We start from the raw sequence: 24,893 nt of genomic DNA on the forward strand, positions 1-24,893 counted from the left end.
ACTAAGAAAAAATCCATAGAAATATGACACCTTATGAATGCAAAATTCTTTGAAGTAGCAATTTGCAAAGATCGCTCAGTTGGAATTTATAAAATTATGGATAAATGTTTGGCAGCGTGTTGGCTGCTCAATCTTCGACTTGAACAAATTTATAAGAAAATTAAAAATAAATAAAAAACAATGTTCTTATAATATGTGTAGAATATTCTCGGACTGTAAATCTGTTATTGACACATTATGGAAATGCTCAATTTATATGAAGTGTGTAATTACTTTACCAAATACGATTGAGTAAGACATATGACACTTCAGAAAAACGAAACTCTTGTGAAGTGTGAGTATATTCTTGGTTTAATAAATAGGCGATAGTGACAAAAATGAATAATAACACTGTCAAAAAGCCATATTATTGTGAAGTGTGTGATTTTTCCTCTTCTCACAAATCAAAGTTAGTAGTACATGTGAGAACGCACACTGGGGAAAAGCCATATTCTTGTAAAGTGTGTGAATATTCTTGTTCTGAAAAATCATCTTTAGTGAGACATATTAGAAGTCACACTGGGGAAAAGCCACATTCTTGTGTAGTGTGTGGATATTCTTGTTCCGAAAGATCTAATTTAGTCAAACATATGAAACGTCACACTGGGGAAAAGCCACATACTTGTGAAGTATGCGGCTATTCTTTTTGTGAAAAATCAGATTTAGTGTCACATATGAGAACTCACACTGGGGAAAAGCCACATACTTGTGAAGTGTGCGGATATTCTTGTTCTGAAAAATCAACGTTACTAAATCATTTTAGGACTCATACTGGGGAAAAACCATATTCTTGTAAAGTGTGTAAATATACTTCTTCTCATAAATCATGTTTAGTAAGACATATGAGAACTCACACTGAGAAAAAGCTACATACTTGTCAAGTATGTGGATATTCTTTTTCCTTAAAATCCTCGCTAGTTGCACATATGAGAATGCACTCCTGTGAAAAGCCATAGTTTTGTGAAAAGCCATATTCTTGTGCTGAGAAATCATCTTTATTGAGACATATGAGAACTCACTCTGGAAAAAGCTACAAACTTGTAAAGTGAGTGTGGAATTTCTTGTTCTATAAGATCATCGTTACTGTTACGAATATGAAAACGCACACTTAGGAAAAGACACATTCTTGAAAACTATGTATATTCTATCTCTAAAAAATCAAATTTATCGGCACACATAAGAAATCACTCAACTATAACAACAAGTGCCGGCTCTTTCCCAAAGAATTAAAGCGTGTGAGCGACCTGACATCCAGTTGTAAAGACTTGTTGGGCGATGGCATATACTGCGACACAATAGAGTGTGTTAATATCTCTACAAAAAATCTCTTAAAACATGAATATCAAATGTAGCAGAACGTCTAGGTATCAAATGTACCAGAAATTACAGTTGGAAATAAGTCATACACCATCTACTATAATTACAGAAACATCTCAGTGAATCTAAGAGCAAAATAATTTCATAAACTATCTGGCGAATATACCCAGGGAACCAAGTGCGAGAGAAATACAAACAATTGTACTTTCAGGGACGGTTAAAATCCTAAAAAGATATCTTGGTTGGCATAACTAAACTAAGAAGAGAATGTCTGGCGTAAAAAAATTTCCTGATACAATTCCTGAAATATTAAACTGTTGTGAAAAACGGGTACACGTGACAAAAGCACAAAACAATGTACTGAAATCAAAAAGTAGCTGCAGCGGGGGGATGAAATTCTTGTCCATTGTTTCTCGTAAATAAAATATTGCAAAAATAAGTAACAATTGACAAAAGCCATATTCTTTCAAAGCATGTTTACCACGAAAAGAATTGAGTCTATGTCTCACTAAAATAAAAAAAATTGAGTGTATATCTTACTAAAATAAACCAGTCATATCAAGCAATCATAGTAAAGATGGGACAGTAAATCAAAAGCACAACAGATGTGAAAATTGTACTGAAAAATACTGTAGATGATAAACCAGCAAAAGAAAAAGAAAGGAAATGAACAGAAACAGACACAAGACAACAAAGACGGAAACAACAGTTCTTGGAGAGCATAAGCAAGAATATATAGGATGCGATACTTCAACAGTTAAAAATTGGAAGACATTCATTGGATGATAAACTAGTAAGGGAAAAAGAAAGGGAACAGAAATAGACAAAGAAACAATAGAGTTGGAAAGTTCATGGAAAGCATAATCAAGAATATATATATAGAGAGAGATGCAGCTTTTAAGGAAATACAACCAACGAAATGGAAATAGGTTGCAAAATCACAACTAAAAACAAATGATTAAAAAATTAATGAAAAGTTTCTCCAATACTGCGATACTTCAACAGTTAAAAATTGGAAGACTTTCATTTGATGAGGAGGAAAGAATATTTTAGCCAATGAAGAGAAGGCAATGAAAATAAAAATAGTTTTGTCACTCAGAGACTGATGACCTTTAAGTCACTTTATGTGTAGATGACGTTTAAGTCACTTTATGTGTAGATGACGTTTGAGTCACTTTATGTGTAGATGACGTTTAAGTCACTTTATGTGTAGATGACCTTTAAGTCACTTTATGTGTAGATGACGTTTAAGTCACTTTATGTGTAGATGACCTTTAAGTCACTTTATGTGTAGATGACGTTTAAGTCACTTTATGTGTAGGTGACCTTTAAGTCACTTTATGTGTAGATGACGTTTAAGTCACTTTATGTGTAGGTGACGTTTAAGTCACTTTATGTGTAGATGACCTTTAAGTCACTTTATGTGTAGATGACCTTTAAGTCACTTTATGTGTAGATGACGTTTAAGTCACTTTATGTGTAGATGACCTTTAAGTCACTTTATGTGTAGATGACGTTTAAGTCACTTTATGTGTAGATGACGTTTAAGTCACTTTATGTGTAGATGACGTTTAAGTCACTTTATGTGTAGATGACCAATCCTGTTGTCAGTTGGTGTTACATAGTTTCTAATTGGACGATTTGTGAAGAGATGCAGCTTTTAAGGAAATACAGATTGCAACAATAAAGAGAACAACGTCTATAATTTAAAGAACTCTTGGTAATAAAAAATATCTAAATAAAATGTAAACAAATCTAAATGCCAGAGGTAGGAATAACGCCTGGAATATTGATGATATTTTTGGATTGGTCTCTAGTATGAAAAAAAATCCCAGTATTATTATGAAATCTCCGAATGAAGAAGCAAGCAAGATTCCATACAAATTATAGCAGTTTATACTTCAATTTGTTGATTGATATGCAGGTTTCCCACAGCCTTCATTATAACAGTAAGTGATTACTCCCTCACAAATACAGAACAAAAATCTCCTGTTTTACTACAATATAAAACCGCTTCACTCAATCGGTTGTATACATTTGCGAAATATGTTTGCAAAAGAATAAGCAGGATGGAGGAACATGGATATTACAATGTGATACAAATTTGATAAGCAACACAAGTAAAAATACAACTCTATGAATGTATTGTCTCACTACCAAACAATTCTATTAAACAATACACATGAATGTATTTTCTCACTACCAAACAATTCTATTAAACAATACAAATGAATGTATTGTCTCACTACCAAACAATTCTATTAAACAATACAAATGAATGTATTGTCTCACTACCAAACAATTCTATTAAACAATACAAATGAATGTATTGTCTCACTACCAAACAATTCTATTAAACAATACAAATGAATGTATTGTCTCACTACCAAATAATTCTATTAAACAATACACATGAATGTATTGTCTCACTACCAAACAATTCTATTAAACAATACAGATGAATGTATTGTCTCACTACCAAACAATTCTATTAAACAATACAAATGAATGTATTGTCTCACTACCAAATAATTCTATTAAACAATACACATGAATGTATTGTCTCACTACCAAACAATTCTATTAAACAATACAAATGAATGTATTGTCTCACTACCAAACAATTCTATTAAACAATACAAATGAATGTATTGTCTCACTACCAAACAATTCTATTAAACAATACAAATGAATGTATTGTCTCACTACCAAACAATTCTATTAAACAATACAAATGAATGTATTGTCTCACTACCAAACAATTCTATTAAACAATACAAATGAATGTATTGTCTCACTACCAAACAATTCTATTAAACAATACAAATGAATGTATTGTCTCACTACCAAACAATTCTATTAAACAATACACATGAATGCATTGTCTCACTACCAAATAATTCTATTAAACAATACACATGAATGTATTGTCTCACTACCAAACAATTCTATTAAACAATACACATGAATGTATTCTCTCACTACCAAATAATTCTATTAAACAATACAAATGAATGTATTGTCTCACTACCAAACAATTCTATTAAACAATAAAATGAATGTATTATCTCACTACCAAACAATTCTATTAAACAATACATATGAATGTATTGTCTCATTACCAAACAATTCTATTAAACAATACAAATGAATGTATTGTCTCACTACCAAATAATTCTATAAAACAATACAAATGAATGTATTGTCTCACTACCAAACAATTCTATTAAACAATACAAATGAATGTATTGTCTCACTACCAAACAATTCTATTAAACAATAAAGATGAATGTATTGTCTCACTACCAAACAATTCTATTAAACAATAAAGATGAATGTATTGTCTCACTACCAAACAATTCTATTAAACAATACAAATGAATGTATTGTCTCACTACCAAACAATTCTATTAAACAATAAAGATGAATGTATTGTCTCACTACCAAACAATTCTATTAAACAATACACATGAATGTATTGTCTCACTACCAAACAATTCTATTAAACAATAAAGATGAATGTATTGTCTCACTACCAAACAATTCTATTAAACAATACACATGAATGTATTGTCTCACTACAAAACAATTCTATTAAACAATACAAATGAATGTATTGTCTCACTACCAAACAATTCTATTAAACAACAAAAATGAATATATTGTCTCACTACCAAACAATTCTATTAAACAATAAAGATGAATGTATTGTCTCACTACCAAATAATTCTATTAAACAATACAGATAAATGTATTGTCTCATTACCAAACAATTCTATTAAACAATAGAGATGAATGTATTGTCTCACTACCAAACAATTCTATTAAACAATAAAGATGAATGTATTGTCTCACTACCTAACAATTCTATTAAACAATACAGATAAATGTATTGTCTCACTACCAAACAATTCTATTAAAAAATGAAGAGGAATGTATTGTCTCACTACCAAACAATTCTATTAAACAATGAAGATGAATGTATTGTCTCACTACCAAAGAATTCTATTAAACAATACAAATGAATGTATTGTCTCACTACAAAACAATTCTATTAAACAATAAAGATGAATGTATTGTCTCATTACCAAACAATTCTATTAAACAATACAAATGAATGTATTGTCTCACTATCAAATAATTCTATTAAACAATACAAATGAATGTATTGTCTCACTACCAAACAATTCTATTAAACAATAAAGATGAATGTATTGTCTCACTACCAAACAATTCTATTAAACAATACAGATAAATGTATTGTCTCACTACCAAACAATTCTATTAAACAATGAAGAGGAATGTATTGTCTCACTACCAAACAATTCTATTAAACAATGAAGAGGAATGTATTGTCTCACTACCAAACAATTCTATTAAACAATGAAGAGGAATGTATTGTCTCACTACCAAACAATTCTATTAAACAATAAAGATGAATGTATTGTCTCACTACCAAACAATTCTATTAAACAATACAAATGAATGTATTGTCTCACTACCAAACAATTATATTAAACAATACAAATGAATGTATTGTCTCACTACCAAACAATTCTATTAAACAATAAAAATGAATGTATTGTCTCACTACCAAACAATTCTATTAAACAATACACATGAATGTATTGTCTCACTACCAAACAATTCTATTAAACCATACAAATGAATGTATTGTCTCACTACCAAACAATTCTATTAAACAATACAGATAAATGTATTGTCTCACTACCAAATAATTCTATTAAACAATGAAGAGGAATGTATTGTCTCACTACCAAACAATTCTATTAACCAATGAAGATGAATGTATTGTCTCACTACAAAACAATTCTATTAAACAATAGAGATGAATGTATTGTCTCACTACCAAACAATTCTATTAAACAATGCAGATAAATGTATTGTCTCACTACCAAACAATTCTATTAAACAATACAAATGAATGTATTGTCTCACTACCAAACAATTCTATTAAACAATACACATGAATGTATTGTCTCACTACCAAACAATTCTATTAAACAATGAAGAGGAATGTATTGTCTCACTACCAAACAATTCTATTAAACAATGAAGAGGAATGTATTGTCTCACTACCAAACAATTCTATTAAACAATACAGATAATTGTCTTCTCACTAGCAAACAATTCTATTAAACAATAAAGATGAATGTATTGTGTTAAGTTTTGAGACATTGTTTTGAACAAAGATGGCGGCGTAGTTCAGATCAGTAACCAAGATAGCGACCAAGAGTCCAATGCGGTCCGTGGCGTAGGTAACCTCTTAAGTTCTGAGATATTGTGCTGAACAAAGATGGCGGCGGAGTTCATATCAGTAACCAAGATGGCGGCGTAGTTCAGATCAGTAACCAAGATGGCGGCCTAGAATTAAATGCGGTCCGTGACGTAGTAAACGACGAACTGATTGAATCCAAAATTCGAGAATTTTTATAATAATTTTGGGACATTTTCATTGGTTTAGCACAGCCGTTAGTTATAAAAATGATTGGCGAATCCATTCGTCTCATACGCCCATTAGAAGTCAAAAACATTTTACACCCCCTCCTTTTTTGATATAATGGAAACATCCTTTCGGATTCAATTTTCGTTTCACTTGAGAAAAGGAAAGAAAAATAAAGAAAAATAAATGAACAACGAAAAATAAACCAATAAAATAATTGTATTTTTTCTTTTCCTTCTGGTTTTATGGGAATTTGTCTTTATTCTCATCGGTCAAAAAGAAGTATTAATATATAGGTATAATGTGTGCAAAAAAAAGCCATTATTTTTTTGCATACATATAAAAATAAACACTTTTTAAATATATATAAATATACAAATAGAATACTTTTCAAATACATATAAACATATGCACAAAAATTCACAAATATACATTTTTGTTTTGTTTTAACAAATGTTTGCCAAAAAAAAAGAGATACAAAAAGAACTATTTGACAAATAGGAAGTTTACAAAAGGATTTTAACAAGTGGCTTTTTTTGTAACAAAAACTGGAAACATTATGCTAGGTATTAATTGGTTAATTTGGTTAGTAAGGTATTAATCGGTTAATTTGGTTAGTAAGGTATTAATTGGTTAATTTGGTTAGTAAGGTATTAATTGGTTAATTTGGTTAGTAAGGTATTAATTGGTTAATTTGGTTAGTAAGGTATTAATTGGTTAATTTGGTTAGTAAGGTATTAATTGGTTAATTTGGTTAGTAAGGTATTAATTGGTTAATTTGGTTAGTAAGGTAGAAATGGTCGCAGTTTAACATCATGCCCGGGACAATTTACAATTTCTTTTGGTGTGATTTTAACTGTTCATGCTTCTCATTTTGGGTTTCTGAAAATAGATTTATTCATAATTAGATTCTTAAAAGTTCGGTTATAAAAAGTCTTAATTTTATTCTTTTTATAGGTTTAGTGAAAATGTCGGCTATATTATTCTCAGACGTCACATTAGTAGGGGTAATAGATTTTTTTTTTGTTATTTCCTCCCTTATAAAATTATATCTGATATCAATATGCTTCGACCTTTGATGAATCATAGAATTATTTGCTAATAATATACTGCCCTGATTATCACAATGAATTACTATAGGTTTTTTTACTTAGATCTGGTTTAAAAATAGATTTTAGAAGGGTATTCAGAAAAATTGCCTCCTGCGCGGAATGAGTAAGAGCCACATATTCTGCTTCACAAATAGAAAGGGCAACAATTTGTTGCTTTTTAGTTTTCCAAGAGATCATAGGTCCAGTCTTTGACAGTCTAAAACAATACCCAGCTATACTCTTTCTATCCTCAGTTAGCCCAATCTGAATCCGAAAAGCCTTCTAAATTTAGAGGATATGTGGATTTTTTAAATCTTAAAGTTTGTTCCTTGGTTCATTTTAGGTAACGAAGGATTTGTTTTGCACGATTAAGGTTTTTAATTGTGAGTTTCGATAAGTTTTGAGATAGCTTTGTTACAGTGTAACATATGTCAGACCTTGTTGCGGTCATCAAGTAGATGAGGCTTCCTACCATTTCCCTGTATATTCGGTTATCTATGAATTTTGTTTCGGTCCCTATATTTTTATTTATGTCCATTTCGACGGGAATTGAACGCGGCTTACAATCTTGCATTCCGAACTTGAGCAGAATGTTTTCAATGTATCGTGATTGATTCATAGTTATAGTTTCATTTTCACAGGTAAATTTTATACCGGAGAACCATGACAGTCGTCCAAGTTCGGGCATTTAAAATTTTTTATTTAATTCATTTTTACATCTCTTAAAGTGTTGTCACAGTTTGAGGCGAGTAATATATTGTCCAACCCAACAACCCCAAATCAACAATTTATTACCTACATTTTTGATATACATACAAACGTCTACGGGACATAGAATTCCTGTTCTATTGAATAATTATGGAGTGTTAAATTCCAATTGTGTGCACTTTGTTTTAGTCCATATAACGATTTATTTAATTTCCACATCCAATTTTTATTTTTCATTTTAAATCCGTCACAGTCAATCAGAGCATTTAAATAAGCATTTTTTACATCCATTTGATGTATTTTTAAATTGTATTGAGTGGCAAGTTGTAATAAAATTCTAATTGTCGTTAAATTTGTCGTTGGTGAAAATGTTGCACAATATTCCACTCCAGGAATTTGTGAGAAACCTTTCGCCACAAATCTTGCTTTAAAAGTTTAACTGCCAGAAGCTGTGATTTCTTTTGGAAAAACCCCCAGTGTGAAGAAATTATATTTTTCTCTGTGGGTTTTGCCACTGTTTCGTATGTGTTATTTTCAGATAAAGCTTTCAATTCGGATACCATAGTTTGTTCCCATTCTTGGTGATTTTTTTGAAGTAATCGCCTCATTATAACTTTCCGGTACGATGTTCAACGAATAACAGTAATCCACGGCATAATCTTGTATCTTTTCAATTTGTAAGAAGTCTACCCTTTTTCGCTCCCTTATTGAGTATCGACGTGTCTGGTTACTGTTTTTGTTAGAAGTACTGTAATTGTCGTCGTTATTAATATTTTTATTGTGATCGATTAAGATGCTAGGCAATATTTCACGTTTTTCATTCAGTGGATCGCTATTTTTTAAATTTAATGCATCATTGAATTTTACACATCTAAACCTTTTTATAGTGTTTTGAGCTGCAAAGTAGATTAAGTATGCCGGACTATTGTAACCTATGAAAGTACATTTTTCGCTTTTAGTATTTAGTTTACTGGTGTTTTCTATGAATGCCAAACAATCAGAACCAAATAGATGCATTCTGTTCATTTTAGGTTTTACACCGCAAAACGCTTCATACGGCGTTTTTCTAGTCTCTTATTGAACGATCTATTTCTTATATATGCTGCTGCCATTAAAGTGTATGTCCATAAACTATGCACTAATTTCGATTCGATAAGTCGGCATCTTGTCATCTCAAAGTGTTCGCCATGCCCTTTCAGCTGTGCCAATTTTGGAAGAGGGTACGGCGCCGATTTCTCATGTTTAATACGGTGATTAATTAATAGAAGTTCAAGCGTAGAATATGCTGGGCCCATAACCTTTTAAGTTTTCAAATCCTTAGATATCCCAGAAATTTGCCTGCCACAATTCGAGTGTAGATCCGATCCGTCAAAGAGAAGACGGTGGCTGTTAAGTTTGGAGACATTGTGTTGAACAAAGATAGCAACGTAGTTCAGATCAGTAACCAAGATGGCGGCGTAGTTCAGATCAGTAACCAAGATGGCGGCCAAGAATTAATTGCGGCCTGTGACGTAGTAAACGGCGAACTGATTGAATCCAAAATTCGACAATTTTTTGTAATATTTTTGGGACGTTTTCATTGGGTTTTAGCACAGCCGTTGGTTATAAAAATGATTGGCGAATCCATTCGTCTCATGTCCCATTTTTATTTTGGGGTCACAAGAACATTTTATATATTTTCCCTTTTTTTCATTTTTCTTAAACTTTTTTTTCTAGGGGATGGGACATCCAACCAGATGTCTGACATTTACCCCTATTTTAGTGAGTCCAACCAAGAGATCTTTTCAGGATTCTAGCCGTCCCTTTCAGTGCAATCGTTTGTATTTCCCTTGCACTTGGTTCACCGGGTACGCTTGCTATGCACTTTTTAAAGTTCTTTTTCATAAGCCCAGTTGCTCCTTTGATGACTGGTATATTTGAAACGTCTTTTAATTTCCAATTCCGTTTCATATCATACATAAGTCCTTGATACTTTGTTATCTTTTCCCTCTCAACTCTGTTAAGCCCTGTATCATTGGGTACACTGACCTGTATTTTCCCTAGTGAGTTTTCATATGTATAACTAAGTTTGATTTTCGAGAACAAGAATATCCACATACTTTAGAAGAATGTGGCTTTTCCCCAGTGTGTTTTCTCATGTGTCTCACTAATTTTGACTTTCGAGAACAAGAATATCCACATACTTAACAAGAATGTTGCTTTTCCCCAGTATGAGTTCTCATATGTGTAACTGAGTTTGATTTTTGAGAACAAGAATATCCACATACTTCACAAGAATGTGGCTTTTCCCCAGTGTGAGTTCTCATATGTGTAACTAAGTGTGATTTTCGATAAAAAGAATATCCACATACTTCACAAGAATGTGGTTTTTCCCCAGTGTGTACTCTCATATGCATCACTAAATTTGATTTCTCAGAACAAGAATGTCCACACACTCCACAAGAATGTGGCTTTTCCCCAGTGTGAGTTCTCATATGCCTCACTAATGTTGACATTTTAGAACAAGAATATCCACATACTTCACAAGAATGTATCTTTTCCCCAGTGTGAGTTCTCATATGTACCACTAAAGTTGATTTATCAGCACAAGAATATCCACATACTTAACAAGAATATGGCTTTTCCCCAGTGTGAGTTCTCATGTGTCGTACTAATGTTGATTTTTGAGAACAAGAATATCCGCACACGTCACACGAATGTGGCTTTTCACCAGTGTGAGTTCTAATATGTCTCACTAAATCTGATTTTGTAGAAAAAGGATATGCACACACTTCACAAGAATATGGCTTTTCCCCGGTGTGAGTTCTGATGTGTAACACTAAATAGGATTCTTGAGAAAAAGAATTTCTACAAACTTCGCAAGAATATGGCTTTTCCCCAGTGTGAGTTCGCATATGTGCCACTAACAGTGCTTTTCGTGAAAAAGAATATTCGCACACTTCACATGAATGTGGCTTTCCCCCAGTGTGAGTTTTCATATTTGTAACTTGATGGAATTTTTTAGAAATAGATTATCCCCACACCACACAAGTTTGTGGCTTTTCCCCCGTATGCGTTCTGGTATGGCTCACCAAATTTGCTTTCCATACAAGCTACTTGACTAGATATTACAGTTATTTAGTGCTACTTTCACAAGAGATATTTGGTTCTATGGTTTCCTATATTTTAAGGCCACATAATTTTTTTGCAATTTGCGATTCATACGTATTGATGTATTTCAACATTAGACACATATTTCTTAATAATTTATCTTCAAGATGTTCGCATTTCTGCACCTATTTCAGAGGATTTGTAACATGGTAATATCCAGCAAAATATATTTTCACTGATGTCGATGTTGCCTTGTTTATACAGCAATAGATTTAATAAATTCTTTTTAAAATGACGATCAATGAAACATTCCATAATTGCTTTCAAACACGGACATCTGCAAATAAAAAATAAATGAAAGTCAATATCTTAAGTATTTGCATTCAAATATTTGTATTCTGTTTGTTTATTGCTGTAACGATTATCTGATTATTTTATAGTGATTGGAAAAGAGAAAACTCTGACACACACACACAGAAATAAATATATATATTATTTTAGGTTTAAAACCTGAAAAGTAAAAAACACTGGTTTTCGATATTAAAAAAATAAGATACTACTTTTTTTCAATTTAGGTATACAAAATTAAGATACAACAAATTTACTGTGTACATCTTCAAAGACATCGTCAGGCAATAACAGACCTCTGTCTTATACGAGGCTAGTCATTTTTCTTTTTGCATACAATTGTTTCTGCCTTCTACAACAAAAACATATACTTGCTATATGAATATGCAATTACCAAAAATATCGACATTTTCTTAGAAGTTTATTCAGTGCTTCAAATATCACTAATTTTGTTGTAAAATTATATCATTTTTGTATGTTTTTCCTTGTTTGATGTTTTTCTGATATATATATTACTCAATTTTTTAATGCTATTATTCCATCTAAAATTTTGTGATAAGAAATATCTGTTTACCTCAAATACACATGGGCAAACATGTATTTTTTATCTTTAACTATTTTCATGGGGGGATATCGCAATCTCATGCGAGACTACATTCAGATTTTTAAACAGTTTTGCAGAACGTCATCACGAAATACTCACAACAGAGGAACAACCATTCTGATAAAGTCCTATCTCGATAGAACCCCCCACACTTATGACAATCAGTGTGAACAACTTTAACAGAATTCAGAAATAGCAGATCATATAGAAATAACAGATCCTCAAATATGAAATCTCATATGGAGATAAAACATTTAAACTTCAGTTCAGACATGTGTGACCAATGCAACATAAAAATTTCCTTAAGTGATTGTTTAAAATTTTCCGATGAATTAAACAGTTTTGATATTGTAAATATAATTTTTTTCTTGTCAACATTTTTGAAATATTGGTAAAAGCATAAACGTATTTTGAATAGTGAAATCTCTATATAAAAAATCCCGAATCTTTATATTTTATATTTATGAGTGGTATTCTTCCTGATCTCTGCGTTCAAAGCTAAAACATTCAATAATAATGTTTTATGATGTACTTGCAGCAATTTTCCCCGTTTGACATAAGCAGAAAAATCTCACCTATTCACTATTCACTAGGTACAAGAAATATTTCTACTCTAATTGTTATCTTCCTTGGCCTGCCAGACTTTGAAATATCCCTATTTCCTGACTCTACTGAAATAGAATTGGTTTAAATGTAATGTGAAAAGACATCCAGATACGCTCCTGGTATGTATGATCCCAAATAGTAGTCCCTTTTGTTTGTGGTAAAAGAAAACGTCTTGAATATTAACAAATGTTCATACAGAATATACGTAATATATTGTATCCTTATGCCTATTTTACAAGTATTTTGCTGCAGTGTGTTATGATGTACGTAAGCAGAAAAACTTCACCTAATTAATACATACAGGGAATATTTCTAATCTAATAGTTATTTGCCTTGGTCTGCTAGATTTTTGCCCCCCATCCCAGTTTAATGCTTTTTCCCAAATAATAGTTCTTTACGTCCATTTCATACATTGTTTGTTGTGAAAAAGAGTAAAAACAATGTCTTGAATGTGAACAAATGTTCACAGCTTATCACTCAGTAATGTTTGTCACTCGGTAATGCTTATCACTTGGTAATGTTTATCACTCAGTAATGTTTATCACTTGGTAATGTTTATCACTCGATAATGTTTATCACTCGGTAATGCTTATCACTCGGTAATGTTTATCACTCTGTAATGCTTATCACTCGGTAATGTTTATCACTTGGTAATGTTTATCACTCAGTAATGCTTATCACCCGGTAATGCTTATCACTCGGTAATGCTTATCACTCGGTAATGCTTATCACTCAGTAATGCTTATCACTCGGTAATGCTTATTGCGCTATTGTATTGTTAAAAATCATTTCGACCCCAAGTTTAATTACCATTGCTTTAAACGACAAGGTACTTCAAGAAGGCTGAGTAAGATGCTTAATGGAGGAGTATTCTTTCTGTTCTGTATGAACAGTGTGCAAAAAAAGGCCACTGAATGGGTCAAAACAGCAATTAAAGTTCTATAGTAAACGCTACTCTCCTAAATGGTTGGCTTCTAATTTTTTAGCTGTCATTGCTCAAAAGCAGCATGCATATCACAGACTTATCTGACATAAGTTCAGTACAAATAGTAAAAAGTGTATAGAAACTAGAAATACTTGTAAGCGTGAAATCGTTGCAGATAAAAGAAGAAACAAATTAGGTTAACCTGTTTGCTCTGTAGTTGGCATCTAATTCCACTTTATCACTCCCTCCTAAACTTTTCTTTGTGGACAGAAGCACACTCGATAATTTGAAAAACACTTGGTCACATGTTCGGGATATCATAATAAACCTAGACACTTCGAAGATGTCTGATCGATATCCAATCCGTGCTGCACTATTATATACAAAACTAGAATAATTACATGATATACAATTAAAATGACATGATATACTATTAAAAATGTTCCGTTTATTAGGATTTATTATTATTATTATTATTATCATCATCATCATTATTATTATTATACAAAGCTTGAATAATTACATGACTTACAATTAAAATGACATAATATACTATTAAAAATGTTCCATTTATTAGGATTTATTATTATTATTATTATTATTATTATTATTATTATTATTATTATACAAAGCTTGAATAATTACATGATATACAATGATAATAACATGATATACTATTAAAATGTTCCGTTTATTATTATTATTAATGTTATTATTATTATTATTATTATTATTATTATTATTATTATTATACAAAGCTTGAATAATTACATAATATACAATTAAAATGACATGATATACTATTAAAAATGTTCCGTTTATTATTATTATTATTATTATTATTATTATTATTATAGAAAACTAGAATAATTACATGATATACAATTAAAATAACATGATATACTATTAAAAATGTTCCGTTTATTATTATTATTATTATTAATGTTATTATTATTATTATTATTATTATTATTATTATTATACAAAACTAGAATAATTACATGATATACAATTAAAATGACATGATATACTATTAAAAATGTTCCTTTTATTAGGATTTATTATTATTATTATTATTATTATTATTATTATTATTGAATAATTACAGTATATACAATTAAATGACATGATATACTATTAAAAATGTTCCGTTTATTATTATTAATATTGTTATTATTATTATACAAAACTAGAATAATTACAGGATATACAATTAAAATCACATGATATACTATTAAAAATGTTCCGTTTATTATGGTTTATTATTATTATTATTATTATTATTATTATTATTATTATTATTTTTATTATTATACAAAGCTTGAATAATCACATGATATACTATTAAAAATGTTCCGTTTATTATTATCATTATTATTATACAAATCGTATCCCTTTAAAATGCTGGATTGAGTGCTCTCCAAACTTTTCAACAAATGATTTGCTGAATTTTGCTTTCTGGGCTTGTGTAAAATTGTTTCTCTGGTACCAGTTTTGAATGGTTTTACAGAGAGAACCGAAATAAAGTATCACCCCATTAGCCTCCTCCCTCTTTTTGCCAAAATCTTTAAGTCTTTAATTATGCAAGCACTAGTTATTTACATCAGGAGTGCTAATCTCTTTTTCGACAGACAATATGGATTTAGGCAAGCATGTTTTACTTCAGATATCCTAACTATAAGCTCTGTAAATATATAACAATAAATATGGAATTGTAGTGAGTGCTCATTTACGTTAAATTTATATAAGACATTGATTTCTAACTCTAAAATCTTAAATGTGTCTTTATCTTTATCTTTATTTTTGTTTTCGGATATTTTTGAAGCTGTTTTAAAATAATAATATAAAAAAAATTGATTTTTATTTTTTTTTAGGGGTAAACTACCAGCATTTTTTTCTACATTTAGTTTCTACTAATTGATGATGACAAATCGGAGCTCATATTATGTAAACTTTATGAAGTCATTCACAATCTAATCGCAAACAAAATAATCTAGCGATATAACAGATAAGTATCGACAAGAAAAAAAATGTTCAAACAATTAAATATCGAAAAAAACAATTTTTGTGCTCAGTTGTCTAACAATTCGACCAACTACGAATTAAATTATTTTGTTTATGATAAACATTATTACTTTCTCATTAATCACTTTTTTAAACAAAATTTCGTACATTTTTAACAGAAATCTAAATGTTAGATTGAATAATGTATTTGAAGTATGTGTTTTTTTTTCAGAGAGCCATACGTTATATTCATGTCTGTTATAAAGCATGCCAGAAATAATAGTTTTTATTTATTTATTGGATTTCGATAAAAATAAACTTTATTCAATATTCAAGATTATTTTTCAGGTTGTTGAATGATATTTTTAAGTGTAATAAACAAAGAAGCTTACCTGTCATTCCAGGGATTCAGTACGGGGTGGGGGGAGAGATCAGGATGAATTCGTTTCTTTCTTTTGCGTTCAAAACAGAAAAACTGTTTTGTTTGTTAGTAGTTAGTGTGTCCAATTCATTAAGAAATAAAATATATAAAAGTATAAAAGAATCAAAATTAAAAGGTGAAAACCACAATTTAAATATGAAATATTTAAAAGAGAAAATCAGTTGCTAAAGAACAATGAATTTAGGTCACCGTAACACGGTGTAATCATTATTTCGTTCCTCGTGTAAAAATGCCCGTTCATTAAGTATGCCGAATTGTTTTCCTATCAAGTTTACAGTATATTTTTCAATGTTTGCAATTCATTAATTAATTCTTATTTTGGGTAAAACTTGTAGAGAGCGTTCTGTTTTAGGGTTGTTTTGAAAATGGAAGGGAAATTTAAATTCGTTCCGTTTTAATCTCTCTTTTTTTTGCGCATGCGTCAATACGATCGAAAATAATCAAAAGAATAAAATTCGGTGTACGGTCTTTTCATCATCCATTTCATCACAGGACTATTAATCACTAGATATTTAATCACATGTGATTCCATCACCTGGACTCTTAATCACATCGAAACATTTAATTACTTGCTTGAAGTGTATTATTTTTTCACTACATTATATTTGTCCATTTTTGAGGGGGGGGGGCTTTAAGATGATTCTTCATTATATGCATAGTTTTGCGAACTATTGTCTTTCTATTGTTTTTTTTTGGGGGGGGGGTATGTAAGTTCGGTATTGTTTGTAAAAAAAGAAAGAAAATGAAACTATTTGCAGAAGTTTGTTTACATTTTTACATGAAAAATAAATTAAAATAAATGTTATGTTTATTGTTTGTTTGGTAAAAAGTTGTATTTTTAAGTGACTGATATTTACTTTAAATGAACAAATAGCCTCTCCTCTAACCCTCGCATGATTGGCGATGAGGGCAGTTTTACCTTATAAATTTTAATCTCTCGTAAAAATAACGCCAAAATTGTCAAATGGGCTAAAAATTTAACATAAAACAAACGTAATCACATGAATAACACAGGAAACAAGTAAATAAAAAATGACAAAAATTATACAAACTTTCACGATAGGAATATATGGATGCACGACTGCTTAAAAAATACAACCCTCCCTCCCTCCCTCCCTCCCTCCAAACTACCTGAAGTCATTTTCAGTCAGACTTCTGACTTTCTTAGAATCATCACTTACACGACTTCATTCTGTTTACACATAAACGAAGCTAGAATCGGGGTGGGAATGGGGTCTAATAAAGCCGTTTTTTTTTTTTTGTACAAAGAAGCGTTTTTTATTTGATTCAATATCTTAGGATTTTACTTTACTAATTACCTTTGAAACAGACCCAAAAACTCATATTTATCTTTCAAAAGATGTTTACAATGAATTTATTTAAATTTGAATTTAGCTGAATTTGTTTGGTTGCCGTGTTGCCGTGAAAAAAATTTTTTTATTATAATTTTTTACACGAGTAACAATATATTTTTTTTTCTTTTTGCAATTAGCTTTAGTCGTTAATCTTTAAAATAAAATCAAAAAGTCGTCGGAAAGTTGCAAAATAATTATGATAAACCAGCTTTCAAAACTATGTCCTCTTATTTTTTCCCCCATTTTGCACAGGCCCACATCTTACTGTGCTGTTATCATAGAACTACTTTCATACGCATAACAAGTAAATCATGGCGTATGAATATTGATGTCAACCGCCTAATAAGGTGTATCAGAAATGTTGTAGGAATTTTTGACACCCCTAACACGAAACTGCGAATAAAATATAAAAATCTCGTAATTTCTCTGTTAAAAGTGGGTTATTTATTTTCTTTATGGATTATACTTCCAAAATAAACTATTAAAGTTGGTTTATAAGTAATAGAAATAATTTTTTTTAAAAACAGTAATGAATTTTCCGAACTCAATATTTTTTCAAATTTTAAACTTTAAAAATCTATCAAAATTTTTCTATTAATTCTATTTTTACGATATTTTCAGGGTCAATGGGAAATTTTATGTTCTTTCCAATGAATGGAATATAATATTTTAGACAAACGTTTTTTTTTAATTCACGCCCCCCTTTTCAAGTTTCTATTAAAAAGTAAATAATTAATTTACTCACCGAAAAGTAAATAATTAATTTAATCACAAATTGAAGAGAAAAGGTCAATAAATAATATATTCAAATTTAAAACAAAAAACGTAGTGTTTTTTTAGAATTTTACTTATAAAGTTTGAAGTTTAAAACCTTTTTTTAAACCACGTTATTTGATTTGTCTTTTTTTTTAAATGGAACCTTGGTCCTTGCTCCTTTAATTGAAAAAAAAATTAGGGCTGGAATTACATTTTTCGAGGAGTTATAAGCTTGGAAAGACAGGGGGTCGAATAATTCACGCCTCCCATTTTGAAATGTCTATTAAAAAGTAAATAATTAATTTATGTACCAAAGTCTTATATATCACAGATTGGAGAAAAAAGGTCAATAATAATATATTCAAATTTAAAACAAAAAAGAACTGTTTTTTAGAAATTTACCTGTAAAGTCCGAAGTTTTAAACCTTAAAAAAAAAACACGTTGTTTTTTTTTTATATTTTTTTAATGAAACCTTGGTCCTTGCTCCTTTAATTGAAAAAAATAGGGCTTGAATTACATTTTTCGAGGAGTTATAAGCTTGGAAAGATGGGGTGGAATTATTCACTATTTTCACGAAATTTCTGACACACCTACCGCCTAATACATACGTATTCGACAACATGGCGTAGACCTCTACACACGTACATTCAATCTCTCTTCTTATGTGATAATGTCAATAAAGTTCTATATTAAATAAAACCACAATTTTGTTGTCAATTACTTATAACAACAAACATAAACTAACGACATGGTGGCAGCGGAATGGATACTGAACATTTATAACAGTTAAAACAACAAAAAAAACTCACTCAGTTGGATTGACTAGTCGCAACCGACAACAGAAAACGAAAAAAATAAAAAAATTCGGCAACAGACCAGAAAGGAAAAACATTTCTTTCACAAAAGACAAAACTTCGGCAACAGACACGAGAGGAAAAAATACGTTTACAAAAGACAAAACAAGGCATGTAAACAAATTTTCATTAATTTACCCATCTGTGCATTTTATAAAATTTTGCTGTTATTCTCGTACATGCTATAAACACGTGTGAATTCTTGCACAATAGCAGACATTTTGAATTTTTTTCGTCAACTGTTGTTATCGTATATGTCCCTGTAAACACGTATGGATTTTCGCACACTGGCAGACATATTGAATTTTCTGTTTATCGAAAGAATACATAGCCGTTAATAATAATGTCTACCAATAATGACATTATTCCGTTTATGGACTGGGAAATGCCAAATCCAGCGGATACATTTAAACTTTTTAAACAGAAGCTAGAACTTTATTTTGCTATAAACAAAATAAAAACCGACCAACAAGTGAATTACATACTGATAAAGACCGGTCATCAAGGTCTCAAAAATTTAACACTTGAAAATTAACAGATGAGAAAAACGATCTCCCGACAACATTTTTAATGAATTCTTGGAGTATTTAGAACCTAAAGAAAACTTTAGAATTAACAGACTAAAACTAATGTCTTATAAACAAAAACAAAATGAGACATTAGACGACTTCGTCAATAGATGTCGTCAACTTACGTTAAAATGCTCACTAACCGACACTGAACAAGAACAGCGAATTATAGAACTAATTATTGCGAGTACCCCAATTGTCGAATTCCAGAAAGAACTACTACGAAAAGATAATACGCTAACACTGGATGAAACCATCCGAATTGGTAAAACGTACGAAGCAACAAACGCACATATTAAACAGCTTAGAGATATGTTAAACACCAATAACGAGGAGGACAATAGCGCCAATACTGACATGCAAGCAATTACAAAATATAAACAAAATAGAAAGACAAACAACTGCCTTAATTGCGGAAAAAGTCACGAACGTCGATGTGAAGCATGCCCAGCATTTGGTTCCAAATGCAAAACGTGTGGAACATATAACCACTGGGCAACAGTATGTTTATATAACAGAAGATCAAGGTCAAGGTCGCAAAACAGAGACCGTTGAAAACAAAAACCATTAAACATGAACCAGACCAAGAAAAACCACTTCATCCAAACTGATATATTATCCAGGAACAACAGCCAGGAACTAAATGAACAATTCGAAAATTTAACTTTTTCCACCATTAACACACCCTCTCAAACACAGAGAGATGAAGCCTTCGCTTATATAAATATAAAATTACCTAATCGAAACGGGACTCACAGACTACGAATTAAAGTCGATACTGGAGCCCAAGGTAATACATTACCAATTTTTACATTCCGTAGAATGTTTCCTGAGAAATTAACCACTGATGGCTTCCAAAAACTAAAAAAAAAACAAAGTAAGGACAAAAAATTAATAGCCTACAATGGAACACCGATAAAGTGCTATGGCAATATCAGTATACCATGCAACTACCAAACCTCTGATTGCGACGAAAGCACCTTCTATATAGTAGATGTAAATGGGCCAGCAATTCTAGGACTACCATCATTGGAAATACTGAAAATGGTCACTCTTCACTGCACGTTGAAAGAACAAATATAGTCAAACCAATCAACAAAATCGAAGACTTGGTACAGATCTATCCAGATCAATTCAACAAAATAGGCTCTATGCCTGGACATGTCAAGTTAACAACGAGCAAAAACATACCTCACATTGACCCACCAAGAAAAACCCTAATTGCCCTAAAGGACAACATAAAACAGGAACTAGACAAAATGGTCAGCAACAAGATCATTAGAAAAGTCACAGAGCCAACAGACTGGGTTTCCAGCCTAGCTTATTCACACAAGAAAGATGGAAGCCTGAGAATCTGTCTAGACCAAAGACACCTAAACATTGCGCTAAAAAGAACACACCATGGAACCCCTACAGTGGAGGAGCTAATACACCACTTTGCAGGTGACATGCTGTTCTCTAAACTTGATGCCAAAGCTGGTTATTGGTCCATACATTTGGATCAGGAATCTCAGCTGCTAACGACATTTCAATCCCCTTTTTGGAAGATACTGTTTCCAGAGATTACCATTTGGGTTAAGTGTATCCCAGGACATTTTTCAAATGAAAATGGACCAGATACTCGAACAAGTTGGCGGAGCAATTGGAATTACAGACGACATTGTTGTCAATAGTAAAACGGGCAAAGAGCATGATAAGATCTTGTACAGGCTCATGCAAGTAGCTGCAAAAATGGTCTTGTGTTTAATTCAGCAAAATGCAAAATAAAATCAAAAAATATATCTTTCTTTGGAATGATATATAGTGAAAATGGTGTTAGCCCAAACCCAGAAAAACTTAGACTTAAAAGACATGCCATATCCAACATGCAAAAAAGAACTACAAGAAATCTTAGGCCTTATCACATATTTATCACCATTCATCCCAAATTTGGCTGACAAGACACATACATTAAGAGGCTCGTTGGAGAAAGACGTACCTTTTCTCTGGGAAGAGCATCACAAGGTATGCTTTGAAACGCTTAAAACAATAATCACCAAAGATTCCACATTAACGTACTTCGACACGAATGAAGTACCAATACTGCAAACTGATGCGAGTTTAAAAGGACTTGGAGCAGCATTAATGCAAAACAAAAAACCTATTGCATATGCATCAAAGTCTCTAACAGACGTCGAGCAACGGTATGCATGCATAGAAAGGGAACTTCTAGCAATTGTATTTGGTGTTCACAGATATCATGTCTACCTATATGGACGGAAGTTCAAGGCACACACCGATCATAAACACTTGGTCATGATACTACCGAAACCACTGACCAGTGCACCTCCTAGGTTACAACGAATGATGACCAAATTACAGGGATACCAGATACAAGTAGAATACATACCAGGCAAAGAAATGACTGTAGCTGATACACTAAGTCGCCTCCCCAGTACTCAAAACACTGACATGATCGACTTAGATATTCGAGTTGACTTGGTGAGATTCAGGACGGAAAGCCTGAATGAAATAAAAAAGGAAACAAAGGCTGATCCAATACTCAACCAATTACATGAAACCATAACAACAGGATGGCCAGACTCAATTAAGGAAGTACCACCGACAATTCGGTCGTACTGGTCATACAGAGATGAGTTATCTGTCAGTGATGGCATAATCATGAAAGGCTCAAGGATTATTATCCCTGAAAACCAGCAGAAAACTATCCTGGACCAACTACATTACAGCCATCAAGGTATCGAAAAGACACGTCTGCAAGCTAGAGATACTGTATACTGGGAGCGAATTAACACTGATATTAAGAACATGATCAAAAAGTGTTCAATATGCCAGGAAAACCTCCCAGCACAACCAAAGGAAACTTTACAACCACATGACATCCCTAGCAGACCATGAGAAGTTGTTGGCACTGACTTGTTCCACTGTAACAACCAGGAATACCTCATAATTGCCGATTATTATAGTAAATTCCCAATCATACGGAAAAAGAATGGCATGGCCACAAGCAACATGGTCATATCAACAATGAAGCAGATATTTTCAGAACATGGTATTCCCACCAGAGTTATTAGTGATAACGGACCACAGTACCCCAGTGAAGCATTTAAAGAATTTGCTCAAAAATGGCAATTCGATCATATCATATCATCTCCAAGGTTTCCTAAATCAAATGGTTTTATTGAACGACAGATTCAAACCATTAAAATTACAATAGTCAAAGCAAAACAAGCAAGAAAAGATATTAACCTTGCAATGCTGTGTTTAAGAACAGCGCCTATCAGCCACAAACATCCAAGCCCAGCTGAACTTCTAAACAGTCGCATCATGAAATCGAACCTGATTGCAAAAATCACGAATCACAGATTTCCCAACCGTGACCATATCTACGAAGAACTAAAGCACAGACAGGATATACAAAAAAAAACTATCATGACAAAACAGCCCATGACTTACCAGCACTTGCCCCTGGACAACACGTACGTATGTGGGATAAACAAACTGGAAAATGGAAACCAGCAACAATTCTCAGCAAATGTACAGAACCTAGATCGTACATCCTCAAATTGCCAGATGGATCGCTAAAAAGACGTAACAGAGTCCATCTCAGAGCAGATGGAAAAGCAACCCATAAACATGTTCACTTTTGTGACCAAACCCACTCTCACTCTGGACTCCCTAACACAAGCATCTCAAACCAAATAAACACTAAGAAACACACACCAAACATAACAATACATGGCCGTGAAATCCATAGGCCAAACAGATTTATACAATAAATATCAGAACAATGTGTACTACTTTTCTTCCTTCTGGTAAGGGGGATGTAGTGTTATCATAGAACTACTTTCATACGCGTAACAAGTAAATTATGGCGTATGAATATTGATGTCAACCGCCTAATACATACGTATTCAACAACATGGCGTAGACCTCTACACACGTACATTCAATCTCTCTTCTTATGTAAATATGTCAATAAAGTTCTATATTAAATAAAACCACAACTTGGTTGTCAATTACTTATAACAACAAACATAAACTAACGACACTTACCAAAAGCCAGAACTATGATATATTATCGATGATATCGACGACGATGATGATGATAATGATGATGATGACGTGTGCTGTACAAGACTACAATTGTTTTGTTGCTGCCTTTCCATCTGAAAAAAAACTGGAACCATTACGTCGCCTTACACTGCTCGACTAAGGAAAGACAATGCTTTGGATCGTAATGTCTTTTGTTTCATTTGTGAGTTGATATACATAAAGAAATAGAAAGTTTTAATATAACTAAAGAAATACTTCTTTGGATCGTAATTTTTTTTTGTTTCAATCGTGATTTGATATACGTAAAAGAATAGAAAGTTTTAATATAACTAAAGAAATAATTCTTTGGATCGTATTTTTTGTTTCATTCATGATTTGATATACGTAAAGAATACAAAGTTGTTTCATTTGAGTTATATATTTTATATGTTAATGAAATGTTACAAAAACACAGAAAAACAAAAGATTTGGCACAAGGTCACTCGAAAATTGGGGAGACGGGGGGGGGGCTCGACTGTCATATTGACGAATTACCAAAGTTTACTTTATCAAATACAAATACGTTTTTTTAAACTTATTAGCATTTTACACAATAATGAGAAACATTTCAAAATCATTGCCAGAAAATCAATTGCGCAAACTTCACCAAGAGTATAAAGTCTCT

At 31.6% G+C, this 24,893-nt stretch overlaps 1 long non-coding RNA gene across 1 annotated transcript; it reads left to right on the top strand.

The window, feature by feature from the left end:
• The first annotated feature begins 4,498 nt into the window (after window positions 1-4,498).
• On the top strand, window positions 4,499-7,054 carry LOC145271022 (uncharacterized). Its single transcript, XR_013865658.1, has 2 exons — window positions 4,499-6,635; window positions 6,770-7,054. It is a non-coding gene; the product is annotated as an uncharacterized LOC145271022 (long non-coding RNA).
• The last annotated feature ends 17,839 nt before the right edge of the window (window positions 7,055-24,893 follow it).

Source organism: Euprymna scolopes, chromosome 46 (genome assembly GCF_053919585.1).
Source record: "Euprymna scolopes isolate OS-2025 chromosome 46, ASM5391958v1, whole genome shotgun sequence".
In the NCBI taxonomy this organism is placed as follows: Eukaryota; Metazoa; Mollusca; class Cephalopoda; order Sepiida; family Sepiolidae; genus Euprymna; species Euprymna scolopes.